General features: G+C 38.4%; 2 long non-coding RNA genes across 4 annotated transcripts in view; one reads left to right on the top strand and one right to left on the bottom strand.

The window, feature by feature from the left end:
• The first annotated feature begins 741 nt into the window (after positions 1-741).
• Positions 742-12,053, top strand: LOC146472112 (uncharacterized). Of its 2 annotated transcripts, XR_014866775.1 has the most exons (4): positions 742-2,335; positions 8,251-8,407; positions 8,600-10,804; positions 10,850-12,053. It is a non-coding gene; the product is annotated as an uncharacterized LOC146472112 (long non-coding RNA). The 2 variants fall into 2 exon arrangements; XR_014866774.1 differs by having other exon boundaries at positions 2,202-2,335; positions 8,600-12,053.
• A 352-nt stretch (positions 12,054-12,405) lies between these two features.
• The window catches only part of LOC146472111 (uncharacterized), a 28,772-nt gene continuing 18,093 nt past the window's right edge, over positions 12,406-23,084 (bottom strand). For both annotated transcript variants that reach the window (XR_014866771.1, XR_014866772.1), the window contains exon 5: positions 12,406-13,224. This is a non-coding gene — a long non-coding RNA (uncharacterized LOC146472111). The remainder of the gene's footprint in view (positions 13,225-23,084) is intronic.

Here is a 23,084-nt window from a genome sequence, read left to right as displayed (position 1 = left end):
CATAAATAAAGCACTCAAATTTCCTGCGGCATTTCTTTAGGATGGCAAACAGCTCGTGAAGATTGTTCGGTCTTTGATCGTGTTGGTCCTTAAGATGTTTGCCGATGATGGAATACTTGTGCTCCTCAATGCGAAGGTGGAGGTGACGGCTTGTGTAGCCTATATAATTTGCATCACACGAATTGCATTTAAACTCATACACAACGCCTTGTTGATTTACCAATGAGGGCTTTGTGTCCGTGACTTTCAGATCCTCCGAGATTTTCCTACTTGTAAACACTGGTTGTAGAACACAATCTTTTTTTTCCAAGATCGCTTAGTTGTCTGCACACGGAGTTGGCAGATTTCTGATCTTTAAAAGGCAAGATGATTCGTACAGGACTGTCGACTGGCTCAATTTGGTTTTGGTTCTGGTAAACTGGAAAAGCTGATCTTTAGTTGCGATTGTGAGCAGCTCGGTTAGGTTGCCGTCATAGATGTTAAGGTTGTGTGTGTTGTTAAACCAGTTACCATTGCATGCTTTCTTTGCTAAAATCTGGATAGTTTCTTCTAAAGGTACGTTTGTGAGAAACTTATTGACTCTATTTTCAAGAGTTTCCACGCTTCCCAAGACCAGAACCAAAACCAAATTGAACCAGGCGACAGCCCGGTACGAATCATCTTGCCTTTAAAAGATCAGAAATCCGCTGACTCTGTGCGTAGACAACTAAGCGATCTTGGAAAGAAAATCTATCGTGTTCTACAACCAGTGTTTACAAGTAGGAAAATCTCGGAGGATCTGAAAGTCACGGAAACAAAGCCCTCATTGGTAAATCAACAAGGCGTTGTGTATGAGTTTAAATGCAATTCATGTGATGCGAATTATATAGGCTACACAAGCCGTCACCGCCACCTTCGCATTGAGGAGCACAAGTATTCCATCATCGGCAAACATCTTAAGGACCAACACAATCAAAGACTAAACAATCTTCACGAGCAGTTTGCCATCCCAAAGAAATGCACGGGAAATTCGAGTGCCTTTACGAGATGCTTCTAATAAGGAAAAAGAGACCGACTCTTAACACTCAAAAACACTCCATACCAGCAAAACTGTTCATTTAATTTTACACATTCTTTTGTTTTACTCCATCTCATTTTATTCTAATGTAATTTCACACCTTCCTTTCTTTATATAACGTTACCGATCTTATTATAATTTACATTTGATAATGGTGACATGTCGTCGCCGAAACGTCATGTTTTAATATTGCTACTTTTTATTCTGAAATGTTTTTCCAAATCCTTAGTTATCAGAAACCTCATATTCTAAGGTGAAAAATGAAACTACAATGCCTTGTCTCCGAAAACTGCCAAGCACTATAATTGCAATGAAACATCTAATAATTTGTAGCATGGTTTCAAAATGAAAACGAATTTCACAACAATATTTATTGAAGTAAATGACACCTTAGCAACAAAACAAGTGCCTCAAAAAGTTTTTAAATTAATTGTTCGCAAGAAAATGAGACAGAACTTTGTACAATAAGAAATCGCTTTCCTTGCGGCACATGAGATTTGTCGGTATACTGTCAAAAATAAAGCAATTTTTTGGCCCGCTTGTTATTCAGGTTGTGTGGTATATACTAAAACAATTATTCAACTCAGTGTCGGTGAAAGTGGTGGATATTTACCTCCACTTCGGTGAACAATTGTTAACTATTACGACCAAAATTAGGCCAAAAATCAGAGCATATACCATTAGTATGAAAATTAAACGAAAATACATAGTCTGTAATATTAGGATCAAAATTAGACCAAAACATATAGTGTCTTGTATTACCATGAAAATTAGGCCAAAATCCATAGTCTATATTAATAACCACGAAAAAATGCTTTATTTTAAGGACGAGAGTTAGGCAATAACACCATAGTGTATAGTATTACAACGAAAATTAGGCCAAGAATCAAAGCATATACTATTAGTAGGAAAATTAGACCAAAAATCAGAGCCTATACTATAGCCTATAATATTACGATGAAAATTAGGCAAACAGCCAGAGTGTATAGTATTAGGATGAAAATTAGTCCAAGAACAATAGCCTATAGGATTAGGATGAAAATTAGTCCAGAAACGATAGCCTATAGGATTAGTATGAAAATAAAGCCAAAATCCATAGTCTATATTGTTAGTACGAGAATTACACCAAAAACCATACTGTACAGTACTACGATTTAAATTAGGGCAAAAATCAGAGCGTATGCTATTAGTATGAAAATTAGGCCAAAATACAGTCTATGCTATAAGGATGACAATTAGGCCAAAACCCATAGTCTATAGTATTACAACGAAAATTAGGTCAAAACCCATTGTTGCGATGATTTCAACAAAATTTATTCGTTTCTCGTTTGATAAACTCGCTCGTACTCACAAGATCGCTCGCTCTTTTACTCCTCGTGTTCTAGTGCCAAAACCGGTCCTGACCGGTTCGGCTTACGTCACACTCGCACCACAGGAACCCCATTTCGGGTCCGACACTCTCCCCCTATTTGATACACGCAAGTGGAGCAAATATAATCACACAGCTCCATGCTTATATAACAGCAACAGTTTTAAAGAGTTCTAATAGTTCGTGACTCCGCAAGTCCCTGGGTCTGTTCACTTGTCCCCTTGCTCTGCAATCTCTCTGATCCGCTTCGCCGCAGCTACAGCAGCCCGCCTAGGGGCGAACTCTCTGGCTCGAGGATTAAGCTGCACCGAGTTTCTCAACTGTGTGTCCCGTACGTCGCACGACAGCTCCATAGGACATAGCTGTTGGATTGCTCGCTCCAAGTAGGACTTCCCCGCTCTCAACCTCGCTGCTCGGACGACGCCGTCACGCCCCTTGATGAGTTTCACTACAACTCCAATGTTCCACTTTCCACGGTTGCGCTCCTCACTCTGAATTAGCACCACATCTCCAACTTTCAGTGTCAGCACCTTGGTCTTGTGTTTGAGATTGTGTCTCTCCCTCAAACTCCTGATGTATTCTGTAGTCCACCTTGACCACAGAATGTCCTTGCAGCGACGGAGGTATCTTGTCCTCTTACGTAGCTCCACATCCTCCACTGACTCTGCATCCTCCTCTGGCAGGAGGTTAGGTAGCCTGTGCATCATGATGTTTGGCGTTAGCACCGGAAGTTCAACATCATCTTCAACATAGGATAACGGGCGGTTATTGACGGCCACCTCCACCTCAAGCGCAACTTCTTCAAGCTCTCCGAATGTCAGGTATGCTCGTCCCATAGATTTGTAAAATGACTGTTTTACAACTCCAACCAACCGTTCAAATTGACCCCCCCACCATGGGGCTCTGGCGAGGTTAAACTGCCAAAGGATGTTGTGGTGGGCCAGATAGTCTTGCAATTTCTCCTCCCTCATAACACTCTTGAGCCACCTGGATGCAGCCACAAAACTTCTTCCATTGTCCGAATAAATCTTCGTAGGCCTCCCCCGTCTCGCAATGAAATGTTTCAAACACCTGATGAAACCAGCAGTGGTCTGGTCAGTTAGTAACTCTATATGGACCGCTCTCGTTAAACTGCATGCGAACAGTAAAATGTATGCCTTGCCTTCTTTCTTCTTCGAAATCTTGTAAGTTATGGGCCCGGCGTAGTCCACCCCTACTACTTGGAACGGAAATGTCCCCTCTGTACGATCCACTGGTAAGTTTCCAGGCGGTGGATTTTGGAGCTTTGTCACATGGAACTTCTTACACCCATAGCAGTGGTTAATCACGTTCTTCGCCAGTTGCGGGAGACGGGGAATCCAATACTCTTGTCTCACATGCGCCATCGTTAGGCCGACTCCCCCGTGTAGCGTCAAGATGTGGGCGTCTTGCACCATTTTTTCTGATAAGACTACCCTGGGTGGCAAATACACCGGATAATGTCCTTGAATTCTTCCTCTGCACATATAGATTCCTTGGTCATTCTTCTGAAGGTTGAGCCTTTCTTGGTCTTCCAGAAACTTGTCTGTTACACTGTGTCTCTGCTGCTCCCGCCTTATCCACCACTTGACCTGTATCTCCGTCTCAGCTGTTGTCAAGGGTCCGCTTACTCGGTTCCACTTCTTGTTCCGGCAATTTTGAAGGAATCTCATGACCCATGCACTGATTCTGATCGTTCGCCAGAAGGTATGCCTTTCCAGCACTTCATCGAAGTCGTCCCTCGCCTCCACTGCCACTGCAAACACCTCCTTAGTAAGCTTGGCTTCTGCTTCCGTTTCTTTGTTAGGCTCTGTCACTACGTCTCCCGGCCACTCCTCTGGCTTGGACAACCATTGTGGTCCCGGCAACCACACATTACACAGCTGATCTGCCTTGCAGCCTCTGCTTCCTATGTCGGCTGGGTTGTGTTTGGAGTCGACATGTCTCCATTCAATGTAATCTTTGTCGTTGATCTTGCGGACTCTGTTGGCCACAAACTGTTTGTAAGTACCTCCCCCCTTGATCCAGTGGAGTGCGACAGTACTGTCACTCCACCCATGGACTGACTTGATTGGATATCCTTCAAGTGCGACTCTCACGTTCTCCACCAGGTTAGCGGCCATGTGAGCGGACACAAGCTCCAATCTTGGAATTGTAAGATTCTTCTTTGCCAATCTTGACTTTGCTGCTATTAAGCCCTTGCTCACCCCGGAGGCTTGCGTAATCACTGCATAGACGGCCGCTGATGTACCAACACCACTTGTGTCACCAAATACATGCAACTGGACTCCTTCGATCGGCTCCTTGAACCTTGGTATGCTCCGCAGTACTTCAACCTTGTTGGGGAGGCTCCTCACAAACTTCAGCCACTGTTGTCCAATTCTGTCTGACAGTTTCTCATCCCACGGTAGTCGACTGTCGCATACTTCGCGGTATAGAAGCTTTCCCACTAATGTTGTGGGCGACGCTACACCAAGCGGGTCGTACACCGCAGCTAAGAATCGTAGCATTCCTCTCTTAGTGTTATCAACAGGTTCCTCAGGGAAAGTCACTGCAATTGTGTCCTCTCTCTTGTTCCACGGCAAACCTAATATCTTGGATTCACCTTCCTTAACTCCCAACTGTTGCTTTGCGTAACTCTGCTGTTCATCAACAGGCACCCCATTCTCACCGTCTAGCTGAGGCTCGTGCACCGGAACAACATTCTCACTCTCTAGCTGAGGCTCGTTGGAGTTCCACTTGTGCATGGTAAACTTAGCATCCCCAAACACTGATATGATCGTCTTCTTCAGGTCCTGAACCTCTTCTTTGGTGTTGCCCCCCGTGATGACGTCATCAACGTATAGACTCCTCAAGATCTCGTCTACCTCCACTGGGTATTTCTCTCTTAGGCTTTGCAAGTGCAACTTTAGTGTTCCCGCCAACAAGAATGGCGACTGGACCAACCCGAAGAGCGCTCGCGTGAATCTCAAGGCTTCAATAACTGAAGGGTCCTTGTTCTTGAGCCAGTGGAAACGTAGTGCATCCCGGTCTTCAGGTCTTATGCGTACTTGTAAGAAGGCTTGTTTGATGTCAGCTGCTAAGGCTACTGGCTTTAGGCGATTTCGCACAAGAACGTTCCACAACAGATTCTGCAAGGGAGGCCCCGTTTCTAAACACTCGTTTAACGACGGACTATCTTCACTTGGCTTAGCCGATGCGTCAAATACAATTCTGAGTTTTGTGGTCACGGCAGTTTCCTTTTTCACAGGTTTGTGAGGGATGTAAAATACTCTCTCGTTTGGCTCGTCTACAACTCTCTCAACTATCCCTTCAGTGAGTTGCTCTTGGATGATCTCATCGTACTTGTCTATCAGACCAGGCTCTCTCTGCAACTTCCTCACTAGACCTTGTAGTCTCCTGATACTTCCGCGTTCGTTCGATTGCAGGTGATCGTGACCCGGCTTCCATAGCAAACCCGATTCGTACCAACCTTCGTCACTTCGGTTCAGTTGCTCAGAGAATTCGGCAAACACGTTTTGCTGGTCTGCTTCTGGTCTATCTGCGAGTCCTAAAACATCTAAAGAGCAGAGTTGTTCGTAGTCCGCTGCCGATGTTTTCGTCAAATAAACGTTGGATAGCGCGGCTTCTCTCCCTGTGGACATCATCGTCCACCCCAGCATAGTGAACTCAGCAATGGGCTCAGACGGCTGACCAATTCTAGGTTTCGTCTCAGTTTTGATCCTTGAGTACTCGCTGGCGCCGAGTATTACATGAATGGGTAACTCACTCTTCTTGTCATCGTCATCCATGACCACTCCCTGCAGGTGACGATACTTGCTGATCAGTTCTCCATAATTTGGATTTGGGACTGTGAGTAGAACACCCTTGTCCACCTTATTGATCTTCGTCATCATCTCAAACTTCCCATCAACACTTTTAACCGTTACTGAATACCCTTGTACCTTTTGAACTGTCGAGCAAAGCATCATGTCAATCTGTCTACGTTCGATATGAGTTGGTCGCTTGTTAAGCCGTTCAATCAGAGCCGCTGACGCATAAGAGCTACCCGCACCTGTGTCTAGTAATGCTCTGCATTTGATCCCATCGACGAACACCACTACCACCGGATAAATAACAGAACCCTCACCAGTTGCCAACATCATTTGACTGTTGCTAGGCAGCCTGTCACAAATAGACGTGTGATGTCTGCCACCGCAATGTTGACAAGTGTACTTGCTGTGGCACTCCCGTGCTTGATGTCTTGTTCCTGTACAGTTGAAGCATAGTTTCTTGTCACTCAAGATCTGCCTGCGCTGGTGCAAGCCAGGGACTTTCTTGCACTGGGTGGAGCTGTGATCCTCGCCATTACAATAGATGCAGTTACGCCCCACCTTCGCACTCTCATCTTTGGTCTGGTAAGCAGGATTTTTCCTTGCTTGGAAGCGATTTCGCGGGTCACGGTTCGGAGGATAACGACTTCGCAGGTCAGGCTTTGGCGGTTCAGGTTTAAGGTTTTCGCTGACAATAGGGTTACGGTCACACCACTTCCTCAGGGATTCGATTAGCTCTGCAAATCCCCACTCTTGCCAGTTATCGTCTAGACGTACCAGATCCGCTCTGATTCCAGGTAATTTATCAAGCGTCGCACGCACAAACCCTCCTATTTCGTTAACCTTGCCCATGGTCTCTAGCACTTGTATGTGACTTGTTAGCTTCTCGTAGAAATCATGGATTTTTGCTGGGTGTCCACCATGAACTGTGGATAATCCAATTATGCATTGCATATGTGCGTTTGCTACCTCACTGGGTTTACCATACTTGGTTTTCAATATAGCTTTGGCCCTTTCGTAACCCTCCGTCGTGAAAGGGAGTCCGTCAATGGACGCGCGGACACTGGATACTAGTAACTCCTTCAGGTAAGAAAACTTAGCAACTTGAGTTAGTTTAGCCTTGTCGATTTCAGTTTCGAATTGATTCCAAAACCTCATCCAATCCAGGAAAGTCCCTTGAAATTTAGTTATCTCTAGTTTTGGCAATTTCGCTCCGACACTGCTCAAATTCCCAGATTCCTCCGTGAATGCCTTCGCCGTTTTCTCAAGACTCGCTCGCGCTTCGTGTTTAGCCTTTTCAAGCTGGATCTTTTCCTCCAAATTCCGTTTCCGTTTCTCTTCCTCGCGTTTTCCCTCTTCGATTGATCTAATACCGGCAGCTACATATTCCACTTCTTTAAGAATTCCCTCAAATTTACTGATTTGGCTATCTAAAGTTTCGGTCCAAAGTCTGACCTCTACAGGGTCATTCCCACTTTCAATACGCAACTCCTGAACTTCCAATTTGAGCTGATGTGTTTTGTCAATAACGTGCTCCAATGCGCTTCCATGCCTCTCAATTGTCTTCAGGTCTCCGGTCTCGATTACTTTCGCTGTATCTCCCGCTGTAAATTCAAGCATTTTCAGTTTACCTTGAATCTTCTCCTGCATTGTTTTGATTTCGCCTTCGGCACTCATGTTGTTGACTTCGGTGTTTCTTCGCTGTGTTTACATGAAAAATTTCTCTCGTTGCTCACTTCTCGCCGCTCGCTGTTACTTTCTCGAATCACAGGTGTCCTGGCAGGGTCGCCACCTTTTGTTGCGATGATTTCAACAAAATTTATTCGTTTCTCGTTTGATAAACTCGCTCGTACTCACAAGATCGCTCGCTCTTTTACTCCTCGTGTTCTAGTGCCAAAACCGGTCCTGACCGGTTCGGCTTACGTCACACTCGCACCACAGGAACCCCATTTCGGGTCCGACACCATAGTCTATAGTATTACAACGAAAATTAGGCCAAAAATCAGAGCATATACTATTCGAATGAAAATTAGGGCGAAATACATAGTATATGGTATTAGGATGAAAATTAAGCCAAAACCAATAATCAGGCCAAAAACAATAGTGTATAGTATTACTCTGAAAATTAGTTGAAAATCCAGAGTGTATAGTGTAAGGATGAAAAATAGTCCAAAGACGATACAGTCGGACCTCTATTAGGCGGCCACCCTGGGGACTTTGAAAACTGGCCGCTTAATAGAGGTTGGCTGTTGAATAGAGGTATCAAATACAGCACTTAACTGACAAAAAAATAATTCGGGACTTTGGAAAGTGGCCGCTTAATGGAGGGTGGCCGCTTAATAGGTGGCCGCTTAATAGAGGTCCAATTGTAGTCTATAGTATTACGATGAAAATTAGGGCAAAAATTAGAGTGTATAGTATTAGTATGAAAATTAGCCCAGAAACGATAGCCTATAGTGGTACTATGAAAATTAGGCCAAAAAACTGTAGTGTATAGTATTACAACGAACATTAGGCCAAAAACAAAGGGATATAGTATTAGGATGAAAATTAGGCCAAAAATCAGAGCATATACTGGTAGTATGAAAATTAGGCTAAAACCAATAGTCCATAGTATTAGAATGGGAATTAGGCCAAAAACCATAGCGTATAGTATTACTCTGAAAATTAGGTGAAAATCCAGAGTGTATAGTATAAGGATATAAATTAGTCCAAAAATGATAGTCTATAGTATTACGATGAAATTTAGGGCAAAAATTAGAGTGTATAGTATAAGTATGAAAATTAGTATATGTAATCGCATGAGGCCGAGTAGAATTAAGGATTAATTTTCAAGCGTATTTTCAAATTGTTCGCAAATTGCCCTCGTCGCTGCGCCACCTGGGCAATTTGCGAAAACTTTGAAAATACAAGTGAAAATTAATCCTTAATTCTACGAGGACTCATTGCGATTACGTGTTTATAACATAAAGAGCAAAATTTTCTTAAAACTATCAAGGCGCTTCATAAATATAAAACAATCAGCCAGGCCGGCCTGGTGTAAAAACACTCACCAGTGAGCAAAACAAACAAACAGTTCACTCGTCTCTTAACTTAAAAATCAGACAAAACGAGAAAAGTTGATTATTATAACATGTAATTGAGAGAAAATACAAGTTTAATTCATGAGCAAACTAACGAGAATAAAACAAATTCTCCTGTAGCTGCACTGAAAAACACACGAACACACAGACCGATAAAAATACTAACCATGGGTGTAAAGAAAGAACTTGCAGAGTAATTTGTTCCACTGAATTTGACCTGCTTCTTCCTACCATAAAAACTGAGCCGGGCACTGTTATTATTGTTCAGTTATTGTTTGTTGGAAGAAGCCGTAGCACTTGAAAGCACTTGGTTGCGGGCCCCTCGTCCACGAATGATTTCAGTTTTTCAACCAAACAAATCCGATCAAGTTTTAACTTTTGACACAAATAATCTTTTGCTGTTTCTTCTAAGAAACGAAAGTTCGCCTTCAGGAATTTCCTTTTAGCTGTAGCACTTGATTTCCAAGTCTTTTGGCACGAACAACCCGGCTTAAAACTCCAAAGAACCTGAAAGATGGCGTTGTTCTTGCTGCACAAAATGAAGAAACCAACTAAATGTAGAAACGGCGTGCTCAGCCAATCAGGAGCAAGTATTTTCAGTGCTAGACCAATCAGGAGTGAGTAATTTTGCCCTCGTTGAAAGCAAAAATTAACTAAAAATGCCCTAGGTTTCGACCAATCAGCATTCAGTAATTTTGCCCTCTATGTTATAAGCCCAGAAACAATGGCCTATAGTGTTACGATGAAAATTAGGCCAAAAACTGTAGTGTATAGTATTACGACAAAAATTAGGCTAAAACCAGAGTATATGGTGTTAGGGTGAAAATTAGGCCAAAAACGATAGTCTATAGTGTTACGATGAAATTTAGGGCAAAAATTAGAGTGTATAGTATAAGTATGAAAATTAGTCCAGAAACAATAGCCTATAGTGTTACGATGAAAATTAGGCCAAAAACTGTAGTGTATAGTCTTACGACGAAAATTAGGCCAAAAACCAGAGTATATAGTACTAGGGTGAAAATTAGGCCAGACACTATAGTCTATAGTATTACGATGAAAATAAGGCCAAAAATCCCCAATGTATGGTATTAGTATAAAAATAAGGGCAAAATCCATAGTCTATACTATTAGGACGAGAATTAGGCCAAAAACCATATTGTACAGTATTACGATGAAAATTAGGCCAAAAATCAGAGCATATACTGTTAGTATGAAAATTAGGGCAAAATACATTGGTATATAGTATTAGGATGGGAATAAGGCCAAAAGCCATAACGTATAGTATTACTGTGAAAATTAGTTGAAAATCCAGTGTATAGTATAAGGATGAAAATTAGTCCAAAATCCAGTCTATAGTATTAGGATAAAAATTTAGCCAAAAATCAGAGTGTGTAGTATTGGTATGGAAATAAGTCCAAAAATGACAGCCTATACTATTACGATGAAAATTAAGCCAAAAGCCATAGTCTAGTATTACAACGAAAATTAGGCCAGAAGCCATAGTCTATAGTATTACAATGAAAATTAGGCCAAAAGCCATAGTCTATAGTATTACAACGAAAATTAGGCCAAAAACCAGAGTGTGTAGTAGACAGATTAAAATGAGGTACAAAATCAGAGCGTATAGTATTAGTATGAAAATTAGACAAAAATCCAGTCTTTAATATTAGGATGAAAATTAGAAAAACCGTAGTGTATAGTATTACGACAAAAATTAGGCCAAAAACCAGAGTATATAGTATAAGGGAGAAAATTAGGCCACAAAATGATAGTCTATAGTATTATGATGAAAATAAGGCCAAAGATCTGAGTGTATAGTATTATGAAAAATAGGCAAAAATCCATAGTCTATACTATTAGGACGAGAATTAGGCCAAAAACCGTAGTCTATAGAATTATGATGAAAATTAGGCCAAAAACCAGAGTATATAGTATTAGGGTGAAAATTAGGCCAAAAATCAGAATGTATAGTAGACGGATTAAAATCAGGCTGAAAATCAGAGCGTATAGTATCAGGATGAGAATTAGGCAAAAAACCATAATCTATAGCATAAGGATGAAAAGTAGACCAAAAATCAGAGTGTATTGTACAAGTATAGTGCAAATACATCTGTAGTATTAGTATGAAAATTAGTCAAAAACAATGGTCTATGGTGTTGCGATGAAAATTATTGTTTAGTATTAGGAGGAAAATTTGGCCAGAATTTAGAGTATATAGTATTAGTTTAAAATTAGGCCGAAAAGTAGAGGGTTTACTATTATAATGAGAATAATGTGTTCAGAAAGAAGTTTATTGAATTTAGCAAAATGTAGTTTCATAAAGAAGTAATTTTTCCTAGGGAATGTATGGCATCTAGATAACCATCATTTGTAAAATTGTATATTGTACATCATGGGATTAGATCTCTATGAAATTTTGTAATTTTTATTTTTAATATGGCAGATTCGTTTCTGAACTTGTCTTTATTTTTATCTAAATTGTTTCATTTATATGTACTTATTTTTAAAATGGAAATGGAAATAGAGTTATGGTGTATTAAACTGTAGAAAATGAAAGCTAAGTATTACTTTGTAAAGAGTGAAAATCAATAAAGACTACTAAATAGTGTGCAACTGGTGTTGGTTACTGTAGTTATGTGAGTCTTGGAATAAATTAAATTTCGATCAATATTCAATATGGGTGATATCAGAATAAATTTGAATTCATCAATGATGTAATTAATGAAATATGCATGAAGGATGACATCATAGCTCATTTACATATATGAATATTTATAGGCATTAGACTAAGATTCAGATTCAGAATCAGGTTTAAACTTGATTCTGATACCGAATCCGATTCTGAGTCTATTGGCGGAGAATCGGAATCAGATTCAATACCAGAATCAATTTTAAACCCGATTCTGAATCTGAATCTTAGTCTGATGCCTATGAATATTCATATATGTAAATGAGCTATGACGGCATCCTTCATGCATATTTCATGATTCTACGTCATGCATGTCATTTTGTTAACGTATTCCATCTCTATCTCATCTCTATTGCATACTCCATATCATACTCTGAGTACACAGGGAAAATCAAAATCTAACAACCAAAAACTCACAACATTGAATGGATTTTTTATTAACAGCAAAATATGACAATTACATGTTAAAAAGTGAAAACTTGGCCCACTTTATATAGAGCATGATTCCAGTCAAAATTGAATTTTCAAATTTTGTGTTCAAGCTGTACATGTTACGTTAGAAAAAAATTGTTCTGTGAAATTTTGACAAAACAAAATTTATTCTAACATAAGATTCACAATTCCAACAAAAAATTTGAAAATCGAGTTTTCATGGGAATCACTCCTTAACATTACACTTTTCAAATACAGAATTAAATTAGAAGTTGACAACAGCTTAGTTTTTAAAATGGTCATAACTTGAGGCTAACAACCTTGGGTTTGATGGAAGAGGCATAAGTGACAATTTGACCTTGAAACCTGAATTGTTCCATAATAGCTGTTTTCAGCAGAGAAGAATTTAGATAATTTAATAATTTCTTTGGTCAAGTAAATGCAAAAATGAGCCAATTCCTCGAATGTAGAACTGCAACCCAAAATGAAGACTGCTTGAGGCAATTTGGATTAGAAGGCTAAGTCACGCATCTCTGTTTCACCAAGCCCTTAATTCTTAGCCATAAGTTACAGCAATATACAAGAAACTCTGAGAACGAACAATAAATATCAAGTTCAGACTGTAATGACAATTATTTCTAAAGAGGGATACTGAAATTCAGTCGACTCCCCATAACTCTAACCTTCAAGGGAAATTGAGAAAAGTTCTAAGTTATGTTATTGGGAATTCAAATTATTGCGGGTAAAATTATATAGAAGATGACCTGAAGGGAAAGGAAAAGTAGTTTGAGTTAGCACGAGGTTCCAGTTAGCAAGGGTTTGAGTTATCGGGAGTCGAGTGTATGATGACTTTTCTAAGTTTTATCCTAATACTATAGACTGGTTTTGGGATGAATTGTCATTTTGATGGATTTTGGCCTAATTTTCACCCTGATTCACTATAGGCTATGTATTTGGCCTTACAGTACTGTGCAAACGTAAGTTGACAGTCAAAAACCAGAGTATATAGTATTAGGGTGAAAATTAGGCCAAAAACGATAGTCTAAGTATTATGTTGAAAATAAGGTGAAAAATCAGAGTGTATAGTATTAGTATGAACAATAGGCCAAAATCCAGTCTATACTATTAGGACCATAATTAGGCCCAAAACCATGGTGTACAGTATTATGAAGAAAATTGGGCCAAAAATCAGAGCATATACTGTTAGTATGGAAATTAGGCTAAAACCAATAGTCCATAGTATTAGAATGGGAATTAGGCCAAAAACCATAGCGTATAGTATTACTCTGAAAATTCGGTGAAAATCCAGAGTGTACAGTATAAAGATGAAAATTAGTACAAAAACGATAGTCTATAGCATTACGATGAAATTAAGGGCAAAAATTAGAGTGTATAGTATATGGAAACTCGATCCTCGAAGCTATCGAGAATCGAGTATCAAGGCTCGAATTTTGAGTATCGAGACACTCGAAGAATTTTTCAAGGATCCTGATGGCAGATTTTGAGGAAACAATTAATTTCTCGAACCTCAAACAATAAGAGAGAACAAAAGTGATTTTCGCATGGCTTTTGCATGCAGACTTTTTTTTAGTTTGGTTGAAAGTTGAAATAAATCAAATCAGCGGCAGTGACTGTTCAATAAATCTGTTTTGGCGCGTTTCTGCCTCCCGCGTATTATTTTTAAAACATCCGTTTGTCGTTGTTGTGAAATTAAAACATGCTTAAATTTGTCATATTCTACACCAATTCTTTTTAATCAAACTTCAGACTCAATGAAGCAAGCTAAACTACAGTGTAAACTACAAGATGGCTTTTTCGTGGAATATAACACAATTGCTTCTGAAATATCTTTGCTGCGCACTTGATTGTACTTGGATCTTTCGAATGAAAACTTTGAAAACATTTCCTTATTTAACAGCGCACGACATTTACAGTAGAATTCCGCAAGGAACCGGGGAAAGTTCCACATGGCCGTTCGCTTGCCTTTGAGTAAACTTTGAAAGCCGCCCTGAATGTTTACATCTTCGGCATGGCGTTACAAATTTGCATAAATATTATTGAGATCATCTCAAAAGGCAATGTCACGTTTTCTTCATTTTCAATCAACTGATTTTGGATTGTAACTGTGTCTTCCTGACAGATGACTGGATTACTTGCTCACTAAACCCAGTTTCACAACACGCGCCATTGCTCGCTAAACCAGTATGCTGCACATAATTATGCTTGATTGTACTTGAAATTTAATCTTTTGACTCAAAACTTCGAACACAGCATTTCCTTGATTAAAAATGCACAATACTTTCAGTTGTAGTCGACAAGGAACCAAGAAAATGCTTGGAGAGCTAACTCTTTCCAGCTCGAGCATACACGTGCAGACATCGCTCCAACAAAAACAAAACACAGTTGGCTGCCTCGCAGAGTTGGTTCCTGTAAAAAGGAACTGAACTGTGGCCTCAAATAAGACGTGAAAAACTAATCACGCAAAAAGTTCTTTGTTTCCCTGCCTTGAAACTCGACTCGATACTTGATGCACTTAACTCGAGCCTTGATACTCAAAGCTTTCAAGTTTCAAGGATCGAGGATCGAGTCGCGAAGTTCGAATTTCGAGGGACTGTCAACTTACATTTGCGCGGTATTGTATTTCTCTACTAATACTATGCACTCTGACTTTTGTCGTAATTTTCGTCGTAATACTATAGACTATGGTTTTTGGCCTAATTTTCAACCTAATACTATACACTATCATGATTTTTGGCCTAAGTTTCATCCTGATACTATACACTAGATTTTTGTCTTATTTTCATCCAAATACTATAGACTATAGATTTTCTGTCTTGTTTCCATCCTAATACTGTAGACTCTGATTCCAGTCCTAATTTTCATCCTAATGCTATAGGCTATGCATTTTGGCCTAATTTTCATCCTTATGCTATAGGCTATGCATTTTGGCCTAATTTTCATCCTAATACTATAGACTATGCATTTTGGCCTAATTTTCATCCTAATGCTATAGACTATGCATTTTGGCCTAATTTTTATCCTTGTACTATAGACTATGCATTTTGGCCTAATTTTCATCCTAATGCTATAGACTATGCATTTTGGCCTAATTTTCATCCTTGTACTATAGACTATGTATTTTGGCCTAATTTTCATCCTTGTACTATAGACTATGTATTTTGGCCTAATTTTTATCCTTGTACTATAGACTATGCATTTTGGCCTAATTTTTATCCTAATGTTATAGGCTATGCATTTTGGCCTAATTTTCATCCTAATTCTACACACTTTGATCTTCGGTCTAGTTTTCATCCTAATACTATACATATTGGTGTTTGGCCTAATTTTTCATACTAACACAATAGACTATGGTTTTGGCCTAATTTTCATCCTTATACCATAGATTATAGATTTTTGTCTTATTTCCATCCTGATACATTACACTCTGATTTTTGGCCTAATTTTTATCCTAATGCTATAGGCTATGCATTTTGGCCTTATTTTCATCCTAATACTACACACTCGGATTTTTGGTCTAGTTTTCATCCTAATACTATATAGACTGGTTTTTGGGCTAATTTTCACCCTAATACTATAGATGACAGCTCTTTGTCTTATTTTCATTCTAATACAAAATTACACTCTGATTTTTGGCCTAGTTTTCATCCTAATACTATAGGCTATGATTTTCGGTATAATTTTCATCCTAAAATTATAGACTTTGGGTATTCGCCTGATTTTAATGCTACTACTAACACGTGTCCAAGACCTTTTATCGTTTTTAGCGTTCCTTTGTATTTATCATTCACGCTATTATTTCTATATTGTTTAGATGTGAATATCTTAGAGCTTTTTAAGTCAGTATCTCATTAGTTTTTTCACACTTGTACATAAGCACATATTTTACTTCTCATTTTGAACTTGAAAATGACAGTCGGACGGTCGAAACGTCGTTCCCTTTTAGCGTTAACTTTTATAGTTAAATCGATTTATAATTAGTAGATAAAATTACGTTGCCTGTATTCATTGAAAACTAAACAGCAGCAAAATACTGCTTGAAACAACTTTGTTTAGCGTGTAATCGCAGCAGTAGTCATCCTCAACTGCATGTAATCGTAATTACTCCCGTCAGTTGACCTTTGGGTGACCTTTCGTCTGTTATGCCACGCATTTTGTGCAAACCTTTATTCACTTTTTTCGCCAGAGAATACTTTACTTTCCTTAGAAAGAGGAATAGCTGAAGTATCATCTATAATATATATCCATCAAAACAGGAAAAAAAACTGCTATTTCTTAAACACTTGGTCGCTTGCGTGTTTTGTCACTGGTAATGTTTACTTTACGGAGTAAATGTTACTCGAAAGCCCGCCATCGCCTCTGTGTATAAAAATGAATTTCACGGTTTTTTCGAATAAGAATACCCTATTGTGCTAGGGAAAATCTAAATTTAAAGAAATTCTACCTTATTTATCGATTTCGGTGAGAGGTAACAGCCAATTCAAGAACATCTGGTATTTTGACAGTGGTAAAGTTTACTCTCGCCGGTAAATATTACTCGCTTGTGACGGCTTTTAGAAATGCAACACTCTGATTGGTTAAGACTGGGTAACTTTTACCCTCAGTGGTAACAATTTTTAGTGCATATTGAGATGGACAAGTATGCAATGTCTTGGACGTGTGTTTACTATAGACTATGGATTTTGGCCTAATTTTCAACCTAATACTATAGACTATGGTTTTGGTGTAATTTTCATTGCAATAGGCATTTTGGCCTAATTTTCAGCCTTATATTGTACACTGTGAACTTTTGTCAAATTTTCATCCCAATACTATACACTCTGATTCTTGGCCTAAGTTTAATTCTTATACTATAGGCTGTACATTTTGGCCTAATTTTGATTCATTTTCATTTCTTCATTTTTGGTCTAGTTTTTATCCTAATACTAAAGACTATGGTTTTTGGCCTAATTTTCATACTATACACTATAGGTTTTGGCCTAATTTTAATCCTTATGCTATAGGCTATGCATTTTGGCTTAATTTTCATCCTAATACTACACACTCGCATTTTTGGCTTAATTTTCATCCTAATACTAAAGACTATGGTTTGGGCCTAATTTTAATCCTAATGCTATAGGCTATACATTTTGGCCTAATTTTCCTCCGATACTAAACACTCTCATTTCCATCCTAATATTATAGACCTTGGGTATTCACCTGATTTAATGCTAATACTTTACACCTTCGATTTTGGCCAAATTTTCAACCTAATACAAAAAACTATGGATCTTGGCCTAACTTCCCTACTAATACTATGCACTCTAACTTTTGTTGTAATTTTCGTCATAATACTATAGACTAAATTTTGGTCTCATGTTCATTCTCATACTATAGACGATAGATTTTTGTCTGATTTTTATCCTAACACTTTAGTCTCTGATCTTTGGCCTAAGGTTCATCCTAATATTATAGACTATGGTTTTTGGCCTAATTTGCATCCTAATATCCCAATCTGGTTTGTGGTCTTATTTTTATCCTAATAATACAGACAATAGATTTTTTGGCTTATTTCCATCCTAATACTGTACAGGGGGTCCCCAATAGGGTTCTTCAATCCCGCCATCCTGGACAAAGTTTTCCCTCAATCCCGTAATCCCGACCCCTGTTTTAGCCCAATCCCGATGCCGGCCAGGTCATAATTTTTTTTCAAGCCCCTTACCTCGAGGAAAAAAGGCATTTTCAGTTGGATGTAAATTCCCACTACAAAGTCTGAGCTCTGATCTTTGCACTGGTCTTTGGTCACCAAAGCTGTAAGATTATTTATTCTATTTCTTTCCACCATAACTGACAACATCGTAAATTTCTTTTCTCGTCTAGGATGGTGACAACTAGATTTTCATGGCACATTTTCCACATCGGACTTCCCGGATCTTGTATCTTTAAAGTAACATTTCCCGCATCCTGCTTTGTAAAATCATCAAATCCCACGTCTCATCCCTAATTCTAATCCTGAATATCGTCGCTAAATTCCGCTAAAATCCCGAATCCCGACCTTTAAAAAAGCCAAATCCCAGATCCCGAAAAACCTATTGGGGACCCTCTGTACACTCTCACTTTCATCCAAATACTATAGACTTTGGGTATTCCTCTGATTTTAATCCTAATACTATAGACTATGGTATTTGGACGAATTGTCATTCTAATACTACAAACTATGGATTTTGGCCTAACTTTCATACTATACTATCGACTATGTGTTTTGGCCTAATTTTTATCTTAATACTGTAGACTATGGGTTTTGGCCTAGTTTTCCTCCTTATACTATAGATTTTTGTCTTATTATTTTCAATCCTAATACTACACACTCGGATTTTTTACCTAATTTTCATCATAATGCTACAGGCTATGTATTTTGGCCTAATTTTCATCCTAATATTACACACTCGGATTTTTAGTCTAGTTTTTATCCTACTACTAGAGGCTAGGGGTTATGGCCTAATTTTCATCCTGATACTATAGACTACAGATTTTTGTTGTATTTCGATCCTAATAAATTGTTGTTGTTGTTGTTGTTGTTGTTTTTTTTGACCCAATTTTCATCCTAATTCTATGGGCTATGCATTTTGGCCTTAATTTCATCCTAATGCTACACACTGTGATTTTTAGTCTAGTTTTAATCCTAATACCATAAGCTATGGTTTTTGGCTCAATTTTCATCCTGATACTACAGACTTTAGATTTTAGCCTAACTTTCATCCTAATACTATACACTCTCATTAATGGTCTAATTTTCATTCTAATATTATAGACTGGGTATTCCTTTGATTTTAATCCTGATACTATAGACTATGGTTTTCTGACGAATTGACATTCTAATACTACAGACTATGGATTTTGGCCTAACTTTCATACTAATACTATAGACTATGTGTTTTGGCCTAATTTTTATCTTAATACTGTAGACTATGGGTTTTGGCCTAATTTTCGTCCTTATACCTGTATTATAGATTTTTGTCTTATTATTTTCAATCCTAATACTACACACTCGGATTTTTTACCTAATTTTCATCATAATGCTACAGGCTATGTATTTTGGCCTAATTTTCATCCTAATACTACACACTCGGATTTTTGGTCTAGTTTTTATCCTACTACTAGAGGCTAGGAGTTATGGCCTAATTTTCATCCTGATACTATAGACTACAGATTTTTGTCATATTTCCATCTTAATACTGTACACTCTGATTTTTGGCCAAATTTTCATCCTAATTCTATTGGCTATGCATTTATGGCCTTACTTTAATTCTAATAATAAACACTGTGATTTCTGGTCTAATTTTAATCCTAATACCATAGGCTATGGTTTTTGGCTCAATTTTCATCCTGATACTACAGACTTTAGATTTTGGCCTAATTTTCATCCTAATACTATACACTCTCATTAATGGTCTAATTTTCATCCTAATATTATAGACTTTGGGTATTCGTCTGATTTTAATCCTAATACCATATACTATAGATTTTTGTCTTTAACAGGGTCAGAAATTGTGACCAGCTGGTCACCAATGCGCCTAAAAGTTGAGTGTTGACGGCCAGAATTCCAGGGCTAGTTGCCAGGAGGCAACTAACTTTTTGACTTTTTGATGTTTTGCATCCGCGTTCAGGAAGTTAATTAAGAAGGAAAATGTTAGGGCTCTTTCCAGGAGATGACTTAGGTTTGTCTAGTCAATGTTTTTTGTACATCCAAGAAAGCTGATTTAGGATAAAAATTATGGTAAGATTCCCATTAAATGGTCTCCACAACAGTAATAACTGTTGCAATCCATGCACTGTTATTGAGGTTGCAAAGCCACCATGTTTTACAGCAGTGTTTTAAGGACATACCGTGGGCACATTGCTTCAACACATGCTTTCATTCGCAATGAATATTCAGAATTCTGCTGTTCCTGTGTTGTGCAAACCTTAAGAAATTTCTTGCAATTTGGGAATGAATGAGCAGCAAAAGAATTAATTACAGGTTTGGATACATCCTGCACCTTAAAAACAGAAGAAGTTATTTCATTACGGTGGCCAAAGACGATCTAGGGTATGGCACCAGTTTGGTACAGGATGATATTTGCAAAGTTGGTACTGATAATCCAATGCACTGGGTTCTTCAAGGCTTTGTGTTAGCATAGGGAAAGAAAGCGCTGTAACACCCAGTTTCAATCTAAGATAGTAAGCTGTTCATTTAATGAAAACTCCTTTTTCCACATGAAAATTTAAAACTTATCAAAGTTGCTTACACCTTTTGTATTTCTGTAGTTCTATAGTATATTGTGTAAAGTGCAGCAAATAATACAGACTTTTTAGATTTTTGGCGACCAGATTTTCCCATTTGGCGACTGAAAACATTATTTTGGTTAGTCGTCACTTGGCACCTGCTTCAGAAAGTTAATTTTGGACCCTCTCTTATTTTCATCCTAATACTTAAGAGTGATTGTCAGTAAAAATCAAAGAAATGGTGGCCACGGTCAAAAAATCGATTTCGCTCATACTTTGTCAGTTTGAAGGCCTAGGTAAGTGACTGAAGGATATGAGGTTAGTTTTTTGAAATATTCCATTTAACGGCAGAAAACCACGAAAAACGGTCACCCTACCGGAAGCTCAGATTTCACCTAGCGGAAACTCGAAATTTTACACTTTTCAGCTTCTTGCTACACAGACGTTTACATAGCTGTGAATCTTTCTTAAGTATAATTGAATACATTGATTCTTCCTTAGTCAAACCATGGCAATAACTTTTATCTCTACTCATTTGTGAGTGAACTGAGACCCGATTTAGAAGACACACTTTTCTCATTTACGCGAAGGCGTAAAATAATCCAAACTCAGCGGCGAAAAAAGCTGACCGGTAGTTCTTCAAATCCTCTGATATTATAACCAAAGACAGTTCAGTCATTGATTTTTAGGTCTACGTTTTTAAATCCTTAGGATCTAGTAGCACTTTTGCATGAACGCCAATCAAAATTCGATAAAATTCAAATTGAGCGCCTTTGAAATCTACAACTCTACATAACAAAGCACTATTGAATAAATTAACTCCTCGGCCAAAGTTTGTACATAAACATAAGGGTTTTACGTTTTTAGCGTTTTGAACCGTTTTAAAGTATTTATTGATGTTAAATATTGTCTACACAAGTAAAACAAACTATGAAACACCAAAATTACCACGAGCTGAAATTAAATCTCACAGGCTCGCTCCCTAATCTGTGTCACGCACGAACGACTTAGCTACAATTAGTACAGTAATAAACAGATATTTACATCTGTTGATTTAAAATAAGTCTTATTTTAAAATATCTTAGTCAACGATGTGCCAGGTTCCCCAGTTAACTTGCTGAAATAAAGATAAAAGAAAATATCAATTCAAACTGAAATGAGAAGTTTTATGCCGTCGATAGCCAATCAGAAGTACCTGTTCTCACGAAAATTGCATCGTTCTCTAAATAAATAAATAAATCGAGTTATCTTTACCTGTGAAACATTGCATCTAAAACCAGAGATTATTGTCGGGGAAGTTCATAGAACAACGATGTCTTGTTCGTTCTTGAATATTGTTGGTGGGATTTGCGGCGCAGACGAACGCACAAGTTCTTCAACTTCCGTCACGCCACTCACGCTGTGTATAAAAAATCACAAAAAGTCTTTGAAATTTTCCGGAATTAAAACGGAGGTAGAATTAATTTTGGCGAGATGTGGATGTTTTCAGAAGCCGGCGAATTTATCGGATATGTCTATCTGTCCGGTTCATCCTGGCAAAGGTCTGGTAATCTTTGCACCATCCCAGAAGTTGTTTCTGGTCACTGCAAGGAGCTGAGGAAGGCACCCGCACTGGAAAAAGGAATAAATTTATTCCAATCCATGAAGATATTTGAGCTTTCAAAACAGCTCGTCCCTGTGGGCTCAGGTAAGCAACCAACTACTTGATGTTCTACCAAACAGGAATTCTCTCCAATGAATTATTTTTAGTTTATTCATTCTGATAACTTAAGATTATATGAAAGAATCATTTGTTTAAACGACGGAGAGAAATAAGTAGGGGTGGTGAGGGTCATTTCATTACTCATCTCTTCATTCAGTTATCCAAACCAATATTTTTATAACAACCTTTACTTCATGCCTCTCATTTTTTTTATGGATTGCGCTTATATTAGTGTGTGCACTGTATAATGCCCTACCCACTTTGTCGCCAGGTATGTGAGTGGGTGAGTGAGTGAGTGAGTGAGTGGGTGGGTGGGTGAGTGAGTGAGTGAGTGAGTGAGTGAGTGAGTGAGTGAGTGAGTGAGTGAGCAAGTGAGTGAGTGAGTGAGTGAGTGAGTGAGTGAGCAAGTGAGTGAATGAGTATTAGTGAGAGAGTGTCCATAAACAAGTCCGCAGCGCATGCACAGCACTACCCACATGAACGCAATGTGTTTTTTATCTCTCAGTTCGTACTTCACCTGAACTAGTTTCCATTCCCACTCGCCCGATTGAGCTCAGACACATAATAAATATTTCAGTAATCTCGTTACGTTATAATTGCGCATAATTGTATAAAATATAACATTATTTATTTTCTTTCGAAAAATCGTTTTATTTGATC

Source organism: Pavona decussata, unplaced genomic scaffold (assembly GCF_977016875.1).
Source record: "Pavona decussata unplaced genomic scaffold, jaPavDecu1.1 SCAFFOLD_102, whole genome shotgun sequence".
Classification (NCBI taxonomy): domain Eukaryota; kingdom Metazoa; phylum Cnidaria; class Anthozoa; order Scleractinia; family Agariciidae; genus Pavona; species Pavona decussata.
Note: the sequence above shows the minus strand (reverse complement) of the source record. Positions and strands in the feature narration are given on the sequence as shown.